Below are 18486 nucleotides of genomic sequence, written 5' to 3'. Positions count from 1 at the left end.
TCCTCCTCATGAATAAGGGCTTCCATGAGGAGTCAACGAAGTCTGGCACAATAGGTTGAACCAGGACCTAGCCCCTCTCCCATGCATTAAAGCTGAGCATGGTTCCCCACCATAAGGAATGGGCTCCAACAAGCTAACTCATATACCAGGGTTGTATCCTGATCCTACTGCCAAAGGCCCCTCAGCCAGTCCAAGCTTCACAACCATCTCCCACATACAGAGGGCAGAGTTTCATCCCCTGGAATCTCCACAGCTGTCAGTCTAGAGTTCATGAGTTTCCACTAGCTTGGTTCAGCTGTCTCTGTAGATTTCTCCATCATGATCTTGACCTCCCTTGCTGTCCTTACTTCCTCTCTTTGACTGGATTCCTGGAACTAGGCCTGATGTTTGGTTGTGGATCTCTGTGTCTGGTTCCATCAATTACTGTATGAAGGCTCTATGATGATAGTTGGGGTTTTTGCCAATCTTGATTACATGGGTAGGCCTATTCAGGCATCCTCTCCACTAGCTGTTAAGCTAACAGGGAAATCAACTAAAAAAGTGAGGGTTTCAGGCATAACACTTCACCACACTCATTGAATTATGTGAATTGCGGTTAATTTCAAATAAAAAAAAACTATTAATACAGAGTTGACATTTCTCTTAAATTACTTCACAAAACAATAATGGACACTAGGTATGGATGGGTTTGCTAGTATTTTAAATCTAAATCTGAAAGGGATATGCAAACTGATATTGCTAGTTACGGAACTAATGAAAAGGACAGTTATGGGTGACAGTACCCAAAATGCTATAGAATTCACAGGGTCAGAATCACGCCCCCCCCACCAAAAAAAAAGTCTACTCCTGTGTCACAATCCACTTATACATAGAAACTTTAAGGGCTACTTGGCCAAAGGAAACCTCTGCACAGAATAAGGTAAGTCCCTATTGCAATACACTATGCACATGAAATAAGGCCCAGAAACCCATGAACTTGAACTGACCTGAATTCCCCCTATCTGAGGACTAACATTCATGGTACCAAAAGGCACCACACAAGTTTCAAAAAATAGAGAGAATAAAAAGTCCTACCTGGCTATTAAGCCTATGAACCATATCTCCAACTAGCATGTCACAATAAACTTATGGGGGCAGTAGTGGCACACATGCCTTGTGGTAACCAATTACAAATAGGATTTTAGACATGTTCAATAAGAGGAAAACCATACCTAGTACTAGAAATCTAACTACTCTGTACTAGTGAAATCATGGTTATCAGGAGAATCTATAATCACTAGTTTACTAAACGAGCATAATTCCTAATAATAATCTATGAACATTTGTTCTTTTATCCACAGATAAGTGTAGCCTTCGCCTTCATCAAGAAAATTCGTCTTTACAACAAACAGAAACCACCACAGAAAACCATAACCAGTCAAAATGCAATTGTGGAGCCCTATCCCAATGGATACATCTACAAAATAGTCCTGCAACTATGTCTCAAAGAACATTGCAGAAGAGGGGAAACAAAGACAGAGGATGGGGGGAGTTTGTTGTGAAATTATGTCTCCTAGTAACATCAGAAGATACACTCAGAAAGTCTCATGAACATGACTGCCCAAACATGGGCTGAACAAGGCTGACATCAGTTAACATGCCAAACTGGATTAATAAAAGTCCGTGTGATCTCAAGCCTACACAGAGAAGTATCTGCAACTGAGTAAAGCTGGGAGTGGAAGAGGTACTCCTCCCCATAGAAGAGCACACCAATTGGTTGCCCAGTGCCAAACTGTCAGCCCTGAAAACTTACATACAGGTAACATTATATAGACTGAACAGGTTGTATATCAGAATATTTATGTAAATCTGAAAAAAAGGCCATGACTTTGAAGAAGAGCGAGGAGGAGAGTGTAGGGGGTATGGAATGATGAAATAAGAGGGGAAAACATTGTAATTAAGTTATAATCTCAAAAAAATAAACAAGAAAGAATGAAAACAAATACCTTTGTCCTTGGCATAAAAGATATGTAATACAGAAAAAAAACTAAAAAGAACTGAACAGATCTATAATTCACTTGGAGAGGATTAACAATATTAACATTTTAGTACATTTTCAAAATTATGATTATGAAATTTATAAGAGATGTCAATGAACAAAATCTTTTTTCAAGTGTTTACAGCCTCATCATTCAAATGAAATCAGTTTTAGAAAGTTGAACATTGTATTTTGTTGTATATTGTATTTGTCTATATATACACACACACATATATATACATATATGTATATGTATATATACATATATATATATACACATACCTCATATTTGTTTTTTATTGAAAAGCATTTTTTTTTTTGGTTTTTCAAGACAGAGTTTCTCTACGTATCTTTGAAGCCTATCCTGGCACTTGCTCTGGAGACCAGGCTGGCCTCGAACTCACAGAGCTCTGCCTGCCTCTGCCTCCTGAGTGCTGGGATTAGAGGCATACCAACACCCGGCTTGAAAAGCATTTTTTTTTATTTTTTATTTTTTATATATTTGAATTACAAACAAGATTGAATTACATGACTATCCCAGTTCCCTTCTCCCTCCCTTCCTCCTCTACCACCCCCCCAACTAACTACAAGCTCTATTACAGAGCTATAGTCCTGAAAACATCTTGGTATTGGCACAAAAATAGAGGGTAGACCAATGGAATAGAATTGAAAACCCTGATATTAACCCAAACACCTACGAACACCTGATTTTTGACAAACAATCCAAATATATAAACTGGAACAAAGAGAACATCTTCAACAAATGGTGCTGACATAACTGGATGCAAACATGTAGAAGACTACAGATAGACCCAAGCCTTTCGCCCTGCACAAAACTTAAGTCAAAATGGATAAAAGACCTCAACATAAATCCAGCCACACTGAACCTATTTGAAGATAAAGTGGGAAATACCCTTGAATTAATCAGTACAGGAGACCGCTTCCTGAACATTACACCAGTAGCACAGACACTGAGATCAACAATTAATAAATGGGACCTCCTGAAACTGAGAAGCTTCCGTAAGGCAAAGGACACAATCAGCAAGATAGAATGACAGCTCACAGACTGAACAAAATCTTATGGAGGTTAATTTTTCAGTGAGCATCATTATACTTGCAATTGTATCTATGGTTTGATGCAAATTTTATGCCTCTTCAAGGATAATAACTGAAAACTTCCAGGAAGACTGTAAATTTACTTATGTACACAGTGATACACATAAACAGGTTACTGTATAGTCACATTGTCTGTATGTATATCTGCATGTATGTGTGTGTGCACAGATATACACAAATCATTTCAACTTTAAATATCAGCCCTTTTTTTAATTTCAAATCAAAATTCTTCATTTCTTAAGTACCTACATGATGCCTTTTTATAAAGCTATGCCATAGGTTTTCTAACCACTGGCCATCCATACATGGAGTTAACACTGCTTCTTCTTCAGAAATAACACTGTGAAAAAACATCATTTTACTGCATATATTTGTGTGCAAGGTCAATTCTGCTTTTGAATAAATTCTTTGACAAGATCTGCTGGCTGTTCACATTATGGATGTTTGGGGTTTTTTTTTTGTTTGGTTTGGTTTGGTTTGGTTTGATTTTGGTTTTTTCTAGACAGGGTTTCTCTGTGACTTTGGAGGCTGTTCTGGAACTCGTTCTAGGCTGGCCTCAAACTCAGAGAGATCTGCCTGCCTCTGCCTCCTGAGTGCTGGGATTAAAGGCGCATGCCACCAACGCCTGGCATTTTGGATGTATATAACAATGAGCTTATATCTTCATTAGCAGCATAGAAGAGAGTTACTTTCCTCATATTTAAAAGATACTATCAGGGGAAAAAATCCCATAACACTAAAGATAAAGTGAAAATTAGTACTTAAAAAAATTGTTCCAGATGGCATCAAATGGAAACATCTGACTTTGTGTTTATTGATCAGTTGTGTGCTTTGCTCTTCGAATCATATTCCCTACCTAATTTCCAACCTGCTCTTCATTTCATTGTCTTAGAATCTACTGATGACTTTTGACACTGGTGTGTGTTTAGTGCCTGGGAACTTAAGTTTTTTTTTTTTTTTTTGTTTTTTATACATAGATCCCTGATCTCAGGCTGTCATCATTCAGGTTATGTCCTAGAGGTAGAAATTTAAATCCAGAGAAGACTTCTGCTACCTTCTCTTCAATTAAGAAATGTTTTCAGAGAAACAATAGAGATTTCCTAGTGCTAGTTGCTCTTGTTTTTATTTTTCATGTGTCTTTCCTGTTAGCATCAGACACCATTACATATTTCCGTGAATGAATATTAAGAGAAAGTCATTGGAGATGACAGAAAAATAGGCAATCCAATACTTCAATCAGTTTGAGTTGCAACACCAGAATAATATAGAGTGGCTAGCATAAACAAAAGAAATTCAATTCTCCCTCTTAGTAGCAGATTATCTATTAAAGAAATTATATCTATTACTAAATGCCAATGTATTGATGAATTAATTTCTTCCAAATATTAGAGCAAGATACATCATTTCTGCACACTTTCATACATAAATAGTAAAGAAATGAATTATATGTACTCCTTTAGGGGGGTTATTTTTTGATAGTCTCATACATGAGTAAAATTATTTTCATCATATCCATGCCCTTCCCTATCTAACTCTCCCTCTGTCTCCTGCACTAATATGTCCTCTTCTTGTAGTTCCTTACTCACAAGGTCACTATAACCTTCTCACTCTCACACTTGTAAACACCCAAAGACAGAAAAATATAAATGAATATTTGCTATAAACGTAAATACAAAGTATTTAACAAAAATTTTCAAAATAAATGCAAGAAAATATAAAAGGGTAATCCACTACAACAGAGTGTGGCTTAATGTAGATTAAGAAAAATGATTTATCATTGCAGACAAATTGTACATCCTGTAGAAAAGTGATACACAATATATAGGCATCTTTTAGATGCACAAATAGCTCCTGACAAAGTTTGTGGTTTAAAACTGTAGTCAACTAGAAATAGAAGGATCTTGCTTGATCTGAAAAAGAGTATCTTAAAATTCTGCATTAAACATGAGTGATTAAATTTTTTTTAAAAAAATATGAAGAAATTAAAAAAACAAGAATGCTAATAACTGTTACAGTCTATATTATAGTGACAGCTCAAGCCTGTGTAATAAGAAAGAAATAAAAATATTAGATATGAAAAGAAAAATATATCTCCCTTTATCTACACATGACATAATTGTATTTGTCAAATTTCCAATGATTCTGAATATATACTCTTTGAATAGGTAAGTAAATTGTCAAAAATCAATGGTTATACACAAAAATTAATTTGAAATCTAAAGAATAGAAAATGAATTTAAAGATATTTTCAGAAACTGGAATTTCTTAAATCTAACTATAAGCCTAAAGATATGTATGAGAAATTTTCAAGTATGAAAAATCAAGTTTTCGATAAAAGAAAAAGTACATTCATACAAAGAATGAAAACTCAATATTTAAAAAGCTATAAATTCACTCCAAAGTAATCTATAGACAGACTAAAATTCAAACTGGAGATCTACAGGTTCACATAAAAGATATCAAGATTAATTATAAAGCTCCAATAAATACCATAATGTCATATTATTTTTAAAAAGAAGTAAAGGAAGCTCACCAATGAAACATAGAAAATCTAGAATCTAGACTACATATATTTAATCTCATGACTTAATATAATTTTCATATTCTGTTATAGAAAGCATTAATACAATCTTTTAAATAAATTATAGTGAAGAAATAAATGACCTTGAGTCTTACTGGCCAGCGTTACAACTCCTTATGGGTTCGGGCCAGGGAATCTGAGGGTTAAAATAAAGACAAGACAGCAGGTCATTCTTGCAAGGAGAATGCCTGTTTATTTCAGTGGGGAGTAGACTTAAATATCACAGCAGTGTCCCTGGAAGTTACTCATGCTCTCAAGCCCCTGGCAATGGGCAGATAATTATCGTATTTGTAAACAGGAGGGGACTAGGAAGTAGCACCTAGTCTCAAGACTGTCAGTGTCTCCCTAAGGGTACTGTGGATCAACCTTAGATAAGAGAAGAATAGCAGACCCCCAAGGGGAAATTTATTTCTAAATTGATGGCAATTTTAAATCTGAAAGGAAAAAATACAATCTTATAGATCTAAACTGAATTCAAATAAATTTGTGGCCTTAGACTAACCAAAAATTTTTTGTTAAATGTCATAATACTAAGCCATAAATCATTATGTTGCAGTGAACTACATGAAACTTATAAACTTTTGTTTGTTTTCATTATTTTGTGCAGGGTCTCACTAAGGTGTACCAGGTTAGTCTGAAACTCAAGATTTCCCTACCTCCCAAGACTGGGTTTACAGTTGTGGACTACTGCTCACCTAACATTCTCCCATAAACTTCTTTTCATTAGTAACTAATGTTCGGAGAGCTGAGAAAATTCAGTTTGAGGGGGTGTTTGCAATACACATATTCCTCTCCCCATCTTTAGAATATATTTTAAAAATTCTTGCAAACCATTCCAAAGAGAAAAGTTACAGAAAATTTGTCAAATAACTTCAAAGAACATTTTACACCAAAAAAATGAAAATTTGAAAAAGCCCCCATATTAGAAAATATGTCAATATGATTCATAAAAAAGAAAACCTAGCAACAAATATCCATGAACATTGGATAAATCAGCTTGAAATATTCTCAAGTGGTAGAGACCTCACCATCTAGATTATTAGAAATATAAAATTCCCAAAAATTAACTTGAATGAAACAGACCAGGCACATGAAATGAAGACATGAACACAGACCTCAGGATGTTGAAACTTCACATTTATAGATTGTTGTTCTACCCAAAGCAGGTTGATATTTGTCCAGCACCTGGGAATTAAGGTCTGATCCTTCAGAACATTCTGCTCTGCAGAGAGGAGTCTTCGTGGACCTGACGCCTTGGGCCATGATGTAGTAGTATGATTAGGAAAGTTTCTGCTAGCATTGTAACTCAGAATACCACATTTCTCTAAGTCACTGAAGTCTGTTGTTCTGGTAGTGCTGACCCAATAAAATCTAAAACTGACATGTGATTACCTGGTTGGCAACCTTTGGGCATGTTGTCTCTCATCACGGTTGGGAGAATTAAGCACATCCTACACCAGAGGACACCTGGAATCCTGTGCCTCATTTCTCCTGAACTTTTCTCCATCTGCTCTGACAGATTTTACTCCTTGGCTGCTTGCTGTTGTAAGGTGTAGCTGTGACTATAAATAGCTTCTAAGTATTTCGAGCCTTCATCAAGCAAGAGGGCACTTTTCCTGAAATTTGATCTTTTTTAAATGAAAATCAAACTTAACCTCTAAAAGTGAGGATGGTGATGGACAGTGTTGGAAGAAAGGAAAGCAGTGGTCTCTGTGGATGAAAATAGGGTATCTTTTCATTTTATGTTCTAGTTACATATGTAAAATTCTTTGAGTTATAAAAGTTGCAACTGGAAATTTCAGTTTGGAGGAAGCTGTTAGTATCATCCAGGGACAATAACTTCTTGAAATGCTAGCATCAGGTGGAAACTCTCATTGAATTTTTCTGGAGTCTAGAACTATACTGCAAGTAAGTTCCTGGTGGTGATGAGCCTGAATATGTAGGACACAAGAATGAGCACCAACCTCTGTGGAAGTATGCACTACAGAGCCTTACAGTGACGTTGCTGTGATTCACCACCTCAAACTTATGCTTTATTCCTTATATTAATTTGCACTGCTGTAGGGAGCTGCAGAAAACCGCACCCAAAAGATGGCGCCGGTTTCCGCCCTCCACCAGCCCGACGGCGAGCGCTCTCTGTGGTAAACAACTCCAAATTAGACAAAGGTCATGTATCCTCTTAATTCTGCTTGGAGACAACCTATCCTGGCGCGCCACGTAGGGTTAGGTGATTGGTAGATGTAGACTATATCAGGCCCCGTCTCCCTCGGCCCGGGCCGCCGCCGCCGCCATTATACATTGTACAAAGCAAAGAGGTTCCCGATTAAACTGTGTTTAAAGAAGATTCCTCGGTGTGGCGTCTTTCTTGCTGGTCAAGGGTGGACGCCGCAAGTGGTGGCCCGTACGTACAGGGAATCAGAACTTCTCACAGTCGGGGGTAAGTTCCCAAGGTAAGTCCGCGGTGAATGCAGAGATAGGTCTCCGGTAAAGGAGCACCAAGGTCCTTGGGAAAGAGGAGATAGGTCTCCAGTAAAGGAGTACCAAAGCCCTCAGGAAAGAGGTGATAAAGTCTCCGGTAAAGGAGCAACACTGTTCGCGACAAAAGCGAACCAAAAGTAAAAAACCTCGCTTTAATTTGCAGAGTGAGAGTAAGTTAATGGACCCCGCTATTATAGTGGTGATTTGGTTACTTTTTAACACTGCAGTGTGGGCTTTTGTTTTCTGGTGGTGTTATCCGACTTGCACGCCTTCGGCCAAAAGCACAATGGGATCGTCACAATCACATCCAATTTTCATTGCTCTTCAAGAGCTGTTACGGTCTAAGGGATTAAAATTAAAGAAAAGTACTTTAGAGAGATTTATCCAAGAGGTTATTGTGGTAGCCCCCTGGTTTGCTGATTCCAGTAATTTAAACACCAGTTGTTGGGATAAGCTTGGAAAAGATCTAGATTTTGCCTGGGCACAGGGAATGCTGAAGCCAGGGACTCGGCCTATTTGGAAAATGGTTCACAGCTGTCTAGAGGATCAAAGATGCCGCAAGGCTGTAGAAGAGGGGCAGGAGACGTTAAAACAGCTAAAGGAAATAAATAGATGCAAGTCATGGGGCCTATGCAGCATGGTTTACCATTGCTGTCAGCCCTACCCAATCATGAAGAACCTGATTTGTGATGTGTACAGGATAGTGTTAGGTTTGCTTTTACTTTACCTTCTATTCTCCATACCATTATATGAGTGGGTGGTTTTACCCCAGGGTATGGCCAATAGCCCCACTATGTGTCAGCTTTTTGTGTGTCATGTTATTGCTCCTATTAGAGAGAAATACCCTACTGTGAGATGTGTCCACTATATGGATGATATTCTCTTAACTAGTAAGGAGTTGAAATTGCTACACTTAGCATATGGAGATTACATTGGATATCCAATCTACCCTTAATGCTCAATTAAAAGGTGACATTATGGTTTTAAATCAACACATTGATCTATTGCAGGAACAATTGGATACTTTATGGTAACTGGCACAGTTGGGATGTGAATGGAGAATGCCTGGTTTGTATATAACAACTGTTTCCTGTCAGAATTATTCCTTAGCAACAAACATGTCTAAACAACCTTCATAGTATCTTCTAGGCAACTGGTCTGGGGATTTTAAAAAGCTGATGCAGGAGCTGAGACTCTCCATAATGCATGTGAATTCCACCAGGGTCGACATCTCGGTTGCAGAAGGACTGTCTACATGGATCACTCAAGCCATAAATCATCTAAAAGAGTGGGCAGGAATGGGTGCCCTGGGAGGAATGCTTATCCTAGTTAGTTTCATAGCCTTATGGTGTATCTACAGGATGAGGGTCACACAGCAGAGAAGTAATACCATGATTGCACAAGCCTTTAGTTTAGTTAAGAAATGGGCTGGAGTAGGGGTTATGTTTTCCATGATGCTGTTAGCCATTTTTGTTTGCTTGTGGTGCCTATACAGGATCAGGAAGTCACAAAAATCCCAAGCTGCTATGTTGGTACAGGCCTTTGCTGCTGTGGAAGCAGGACAGTCCCCTCAAGCATGGTTATCCATGCTGACAGACAAATAGATGTCTGTCTCGCCCTTGCTAAATGAGTGATGCGTATCTGAATCAGTCATGCTCAATGACGGGCACCTACCCTCATGCTGAACAAATAAGCATACATGTGTTCCCTTCAACCTAAGACATGAGCCTGTAAGGGCGACACAGTGACTCTTTAATGGGTAAGATAGGGACACTGGGGTTAAACCTAAGACAGAGATGACTAAAATCTGACAACAGATAGATACTACTACTCCTATAACATTAAAACAAAAAGGGGGAACTGTAGGGAGCTGCAGAAAACCGCACCCAAAAGATGGCGCCGGTTTCCGCCCTCCACCAGCCCGACGGCGAGCGCTCTCTGTGGTAAACAACTCCAAATTAGACAAAGGTCATGTATCCTCTTAATTCTGCTTGGAGACAACCTATCCTGGCGCGCCACGTAGGGTTAGGTGATTGGTAGATGTAGACTATATCAGGCCCCGTCTCCCTCAGCCCGCCGCCGCCGCCACCATTATACATTGTACAAAGCAAAGAGGTTCCCGATTAAACTGTGTTTAAAGAAGATTCCTCGGTGTGGCGTCTTTCTTGCTGGTCAAGGGTGGACGCCGCACACTGCAACTTGTTTTTATATGCCGAGGAAACTTTTTTTATGAAATAAGCATACCTCAATGTATTTCCTCTCAGTATTTCATGAAGATGCATCTTTTTCAGCCCTACCATCCTAAAAGAACGTTAAAATGGAGAAGAGATGCAAACACAGGAAAAATAATCACCAACCAACCATCAGGTAGTCATTGTGTGAGCTACCTAATTCAATCTATGCTACTGTGGCCACATTCAAAATTTGATTTTCATCTGAGCTGCATTTTTCTATTGTGTATGTGCTTCATTAAGACAATGATCTCACGTTTTGCTAGGAACTTACCCCAACCACAGAGCAAATAAACACTGTGTCAGATTCAGCAGTGTCGTGTTTTTCTTTATCTGATTGCATACTATGAAAGATCTATGTATATCCATTTTTATGTTTATACATGAAGATACATGTGTATTTTTAGCGTGTTGGAGTACTGGTATAGCTAACAGCAAGCATGAAGAACAGAATGTCTAACTTTAAGTGTGAGAATACCTTATTAAGATATTTGAAAATCACTGTTCTTGTCTGTTACCACAGTCCCAAAACAAAGGTAATCCTGTCAATATGAAGAGTGAATAGTTTTGACTGACATTTCAAAGTCATTGTATACCAATTAAGATCGTTTGGGAAAGTAAATTAAACCAATTTAGAAATCCTTGAAGTGCAAAATTTAAAATATAAGATGGAAATAAGAGCAGACAGTTGCCACACTGCAGAAGTCCAGACTAAAGCTCAACAGAAAGGAAATTGCTTCAAGTTGTTTCCAAAATTCAATGTATTGGAGAACTTGTTCTGAACAAATGGGAGGGAGCCGCTGCAAGGCTGTTATTGTAGAGTTGGATCACAATGAGCTGCTGTGGCCCCGTGCTGGGAGTTCAGCGCTGGCTGATGGATACAGCCCTCTGACAAGGAGCACCAACCCACACATTACCCTTCGGCTATTGAAAAGTAGCTTTCTCAAAAGACAATGTGATTTTCTTTTGAGAAAGGAAATAACATTTGAAAATGAGAGCAATAAGACCTCAGTTCTATTTTTAATCTGTTTCAATGTCTTTAAAAGTACTAAAGTCTATGAACCATAAAATAGACAGGATTAATGTTGCTTCAATTATAAATATTGCTCAGTTTTGATAGTGAATAAAATGCAAGTGCATTTTCTCTTCATTTTGTGAAATGGATTTTATAAAGTATGAATCTTGTAACATGAAATAGGAGCAGAAAATGTTTCCTATAATCATTATTTCATTTTTATTTTAAGTTGAATGTTGGTTGCTTCAGGGGATACCTTCGACCCAATGCTACAGAAATATGTGTTGGTGAGTGTGCGCACACAATCTATGTCATCTTGAAAGACTTAAAAATTAGCAAAGAAATATAGCCCAGATATAAGGAAACTCTCCAAATGGAATGTAGGGCAGCCTAACCCAGAAACTGACCAAGGCCACTACTATGACTTAGTGCCTGGAATTTACCAGCCGCCAGCAATTACTCCCTTACAAGGCCATAAGGTAACTGGGTACCAAGAATTCCCAGATGGCCACCCTCCCCGAGGGGCTCATGAAGAGAACAGATTGCCCTACCGGCCAATGTGTCAATAATTAACAGTTAAGGATCCCTATGAAACAAAGAGATAGCCACCATTTGCTCAGGCAAGATGAGCTAGCACATCCTGAGGCATGAGACATACCCTTGAGAGTGATTTGTTTCCCATGTAAGACTCCTTGGAGAAAACTAATTTTTCATTGGCAAGTGGTTTTCAAATTGTGGATAGGTGATGGGTTAGAGATAGGGAGGTGTTGCTCACTTCTCCTTTCACCTCTAGGAGAAGACATTTAGTGCAAACAAGGCGGGCCCTGTACATGCATGCAGCCACCATCTCTGTGAGTCTATACATGAGCCAGCCCTGATGTGTCTAGAATGCTTTGATTCTTTGGTGTCCTCCATCCACTCTGGCTCTTACAATCCTTCCACCTAGTCTTCCCTCAGAGTTCCCTGAGTCCTGAGGTGAGGGATTTAATAGGGACATCTCTTTTTCATCTGAGTGCTCCAAGATTTCTCAATATCTGCCTATTGTCTGGTTGTGGGCTTCTGTATTTGCTCCTATCTGCTGTAGGAAGAAGCCTCTCTGATGGTGGCTGAGCAAGTCACTGATCTAAGTGCATAGCAGATTGCTGGTTGGAGTCATTTTATTGCTAATTTTATCAGAAGAGTAGTATTTGGTTTTCCTCTAGATCCTTAGCCTATATACTCTCAGGTTCTTGATCACCCAAGCAGCATTGATTATGGAATTCAACTCATAGAGTGAACTTTAACTCAAATCAGACATCGGCTTGTTACTCCCACAAGATTTGTGCCAGTATTGCACCAGTGTATCTTGCAAATAAGTTACTCTTGTAGACCAAAGGGTTTATAGCTAGGTTGGTTTTTACCTTTCTCTTTTGGTAGCATGCAGAGTACCTTCCAAAACCATAAAGAACTAGTCTGTAGGCATGAGGGCTCTAGAGAGGCACCAACTCAATATCTCCATGTTCAATGAGTTGTGTAGATGTTGACTTCACCATCTTATCATCTGTTTGGGGAGAGCTGCCAATAGCCTTGGCAACAGCCTTAGCTGTTAGGGGGTTCCCATGGGACACATTTGCCAAGAACTCAATTAGATATATCTGTTCCTAATAATAGAAGTTTCATTTGGTGATAATAGATTTTTAACTCTGTCTAAAAAATCCTCCCCTGTTATTTGGCATTTTCATTTAGATTGACTTAATACATGTATATATTGTAGTGAGCTTCTACTGTCTTAGGTTTCAATATGACCTCTTAAATGGACTTTAGTTTTAGATGTCCTACCCCATATTCCCTGCCTTGCCTCCCTCTTCTCTCCCTCACCCCATATAATGCTCCCATCCAGAGCCCCACCTTCATTCTTTCATAACTATTCTATTTAATCTTCCTATAGAGAACCATTCCTTTATCTAGCCCCTTACTTTCTACCTAAACTCTGTGGTTATACAGTTTAAAGCTTGCTTATCAATGAATTAATAGTTAACAGCCATATGTAAGTGAATATATATATATATATATATATATATATATATATATATATATATTTGTCTTTCTTGGCCTGAGTTAACTGACATAGGATGATTTTATTCTAGTTCTATTCATTTATCTGACTGTCATGATTTTACAGATAATATTCCATTTTGTAAATTAGCACATTTTCTTTATCCATTCACCCACTGGCAGGCATCCAGGTTAACTCCAGTGTCTGGCTTTATGAACAGAGCAGCAACAAACATGTTGGAGCAAGTGTCTCTGGATTAGGATGAAGCATCCATTGGGTATATGCCCAAGAGTAGTATAGCTGAATCTTGAGGTAGATTGATTTTCATCTTTCTTAGGAACAGCCACACTTATTTCAACATTGCCTTTATAAATTTTCACTTCCATGAACAATGTATGAGTGTTCCCCTTACTCCACATCATCACCAGCATGAGCTGGCTTCTGTTTTATTGATCTTGGCCATTATGACTGATGTAAGATAAACTCTCAAAGTAGTATTGCTTTGCATTTCCCTGATGACTAAGGATGCTGAAGATATTTTAAGTGCTTCTCAGCCATTTTGGTATTTATTTATTTATTTATTTATTTATTTATTTATTTAATAGTTCTCTGCTTGACCTGTACCCCATTTTTAAATTGGTTTGCTTGTTTTCTTGAGTTCTTTATATACTTTAAAAAGTTCCTTCTCCCCTTCCTTCCTTCCTTTCTTATTTACTTTTCCTATGCCAAGTTCAATGCATATGGTTTTACTCTGAGGTCTTTGATCTATTTGGAGTTGAGTTTTGTGCAGGTGATAATTATGGATTTATTTGCATTCTTCTGTATACAGACATCCAGTTTGACTAGCACCATTTTTTGAAGATAGTGTCTTTTTTTCCAGTATATGTTTCTGGCTTCTTTATCAAACAATCAGATATTGATAGGATTTCAGATTCGTGTGTGTTCTTTCAATTCAATTCTATTGATTCACATGTATGTTTTTATGCCAATACCATGCTGTTTTTATTACTATATTTCTGTAGTATAACTTGACACAAGAATAGTGATACCTCCAGTAAATCTTTTATCATTCAGGATTGTTTTAGCTATCCTATCTTTTTTGTGTTTCCATGTGAAGATGAAAATTGTCCTTGCAAGATTTGTGAATAATTGTGATGGAATTTTGGGGGGCTGATGGAAATTTTAGAGTCACTGTGTATACTATCACATCATGGGTAAATAAAGATACTTGACTTCTTCCCATCCTAATTGTATTCTCTTGTCTTATTGCTCTAGATAAGCCTTCAAGTACTATTTTGAATAGGTGTAAAGAGAGTCAACAACCTTGTCTTGTTCCTGATTTTATTGAAAAAGCCTTGAGTTTCTCTCGATTTGTTTTGATATTAGTTGGCTATGAGCTTGTATAAGTTTCCTTTATTATTTTGAAGTATTCCCCTTTTATCCCTAATCTCTACAGGACTTTTATAATAAAGAGGTTTTGGATTTTGTCAAAGATTATCTAATGAGATAATCATGTTTTTTTTTCTTTCTATCTATTTATATGTTGAATTACATTTCTCAATTTACATATGTTAAACCATCTCTGGGATGAAGCCTAGTTTCTATTAAATTCTTTCCATTTTCTCCTCCACACTTCAGATATGATTCATTTCTCTGTCAATATTTAATGCCCATGTATTTTATATCTCCTTGATTACTGATGATTTCGGACACTTTTTAAAGGCACTTATTTACCACTGATGTCTTTTTTCTTAAAAAAAAAAAAACTTGTTCAATTCATTAGTCTTCAAAAAGACTGAATCATTTGTTTAATTTTCAATAATTTTTATATTTCTAAATTTTCTGTTTATGATACCTTTATGGATGAGTGTGTTAAGTTTTTTTCTCATTGTTTCTTACATTTATTTTCCACTCTGAGATTCCTTGGAAGAGTAAGAGTTTAACTTTGGAAAATTACTATTCTTAAGTTTCATCACTCATGAATTGTGCTGTGTTTTATTTAGGAGTTTGTATAGCCAAATGCATCTTTGAAAGTTATCTTTTGAAAGTATTATAGCTTTAAATTTTATGTTATTTCTGTGATTCACTTTGAATTCATCTTTGTATGATATGAGGCACAGATCCATGTTAATTATTTGATGTACCAGTGTCAATTGTTTCAACATCATTTGTCTACAAGACTGCCATGTTATCACTAAGTTGCTTTTCCTTTGTCACTTGCCCAACAACCAATCATGTGTCCATATAGGTGTGCACCTGTTTCTGGAACCCATATTAGTTTCTTTGAAACATTTATGTAATTATGTTATCCAACCAATACTAGAATATTTTAGTTCTCTCTCTCTCTCTCTCTCTCTCTCTCTCTCTCTCTCTCTCTCTCTCTCTCTCTCTGTGTGTGTGTGTGTGTGTGTGTGTGTGTGTGTGTGTGTGTGTGTATTGTAGGAATGTTGATGTGTGAGTTCTTGAGTGGGTACACACATGCATGTGGAAGCCAGAGATTGATGTCAGGTATTTTTCTTAATGCTGTTCACCAAACCTGCCACTCATAATTGGTTAGACTGCCCATACAGTGATCCTGAAGACCTTCCTCTCTCTACTCTTCAGACTACTGCTGCAGTTACAGGTGAACACTGCTGTGTCCCACTTTTCCATAGTGCTATGTATCCAAATTTAGTTCCTCATGCTCTGGCAGCAAGCACTTTACCAATCACCCTACTCTTGGATTCTTGTACTTTAAATAGGCCTTGAAATAAGTTGGTGAAAATCCCCCAATTTAATTATTCTTTCAAAATTGGTTTGGTCCCAGTGCCTCTTTTATTCCCATATAAACTGTAGTATTATACAAGTAGAAATGTATCAGATTTTAATAGGAGTTGCATTAAATCTGTAGACAAATGCTGGCTTTCGGTTAATACCTTGTTATTGATAATGTTGGAAGAATAATGAACATTTAGCCCATGAAGTATGTTTATGATAAATAAATAATGTTGTAGGTGAACAGAATTGTTTAATGAGGGAGAAAATATATAAATGAAAGCTTTATATTAGTAAATAAAAATCTTATAACCTTACTGTGGATTCAAATTGCAGGTGTTTCTTGCCATCCAATTAAGTTAGATCCAAATAAGCCTTCATATGTTGCAAATACTACATTACATGCCAAATACATGTGATGCAGCTTACCTGTTCAATCTCATAACTTAGCAATACTCCACACAACAGAGAATCAGTTTCCTAATTATATGACCATGTGACTGACAAGGGGTTTGAATCTCTCTTACTACTGAGCATCATAAGAGAGTATCTTACTGCATATTGCAAACCCAAGAAATTACTACAATTTAAGACCTAAAGTACAGTCCTGCTTAATGTGTATTACTTTAACATCATTATTAAGTTATAAAAACTATTTTTAAAATCCTATTAAATTGAGATTTACCTGTATGTAGCATTTTTCTATTCATTTATAAAGAGGATTAACCTATAAATTAGACATGGTAAAATATTAAGGCATTAATGGTAGAATGAAAATTATACCATATACTCTAATAAAATTATGAATTCTTACTCTCAAAATATTTTATTGTACTGTATTGAACTTTCTTGCCCCAAAATATTGAAATGTCTTCTTAACAAGAAGTGATATCTCTTTTTGGAGCATGAGGCAAATAATGCAATAAATGACTTTATCAGAACTTTAAAATATTTGTAAATGTACATGTGTGCAGGAGAGAGCATGCATGTGTATGTGGAGATCAGAATTCAACACCAGCTATCTTAATTGCTCTCACGTTATTATTTAAGATAGAGTTTCTAACTAAGCTTTAGGCTCAAGTGTAGGCTTGGCTAGCTGACCAACAAGCTCCAGGGATCATTCAATCTTCAACTTCCCAGTGCTAGGATTATCAAATGTGCCCATCTTTCAGGTAGATGCTAGGGATCAAGCTCAGGTCTTCACAGTCATGTGACAAGCAATTTAACCACTAAGTTATCTCCTTCAAAACACTTTGTTTCAATGTAAGTATTGTGTTGTTCCATTGCTAGCAAAATTGTAAGCAATATTTTTGGTCTTTAAGCTGGGTCTTCTAAATTAAAAGACTTATTTTTTTTATTTTGCATACATAAATGTTTACCTACATGTACATGTATATGCCATATGAGTGCTGGTATATGCAGATTCCAGAAAAGGGTATTTGGTCCCTATGACAGGAGCCATCATGTGAGTACTAGGTCCTGTTAGGTATTGTTAACTATTGAATCATCTCTTCAGCCCCTAATCTGGGTCTTGAAACGACACCTGAAGCAACAATACAGAATGACTTTTATGAAAGTTTAATTATAAGATTTTCTTAAGTATAACACAATAAATTCTTTAAGTTACTGCCTATTATCACTTTTATAGCCAGGTTCATGAACCCTACAAATTAATAAAATATCTGAGCTTTCAAATGATGTTCATTTTATACTGCTTTAAGCTATCAACCAGAGTATAATTTAGACTATAATAAAGACATTCTGGAGTGAACTATGTCAAGGATACCTTAATTGGTAAAGATTCTCAAACTAATTTATGTAATAACTAAATTTTAATGAATAATGAATGCTAAAAATTGTCTTTTATCATCTTTAATTCTTTTCCACAGTTCATTAAGTTTTGTGTTACTCCTGTCTCAATTCTCAAATGAAGAAATTGAGGCTTAAATTATAGTAAATGGTCTTCAGATCATGGGAAAACACTGATAGCAGATTAATACACAGGTTGTCAGGTCAGGGGGCCAACTGTGAGTGTGTGTGTATGTGTATGCATGTTTGTGTGAGTGTGTGCTTCTGTTTGTGAGTGTGTGTGCATGTCATGTTAGTGTGTGTGGGGGGGTGAGTGGGTGTTAGGAGTTGTGCTATGAGTGGTTTCTACATTAGTGTGTACATACGTATATTCACTTTGTTGTGAAAAGTAAATGGACACATAGTATATCAAGATGTTAGGTAACTTAGTCTTTCCATTTTTGTAAACAG

The sequence above is a fragment of the Cricetulus griseus genome, chromosome 5 (assembly GCF_003668045.3).
Source record: "Cricetulus griseus strain 17A/GY chromosome 5, alternate assembly CriGri-PICRH-1.0, whole genome shotgun sequence".
NCBI lineage: Eukaryota > Metazoa > Chordata > Mammalia > Rodentia > Cricetidae > Cricetulus > Cricetulus griseus.
Note: the sequence above shows the minus strand (reverse complement) of the source record.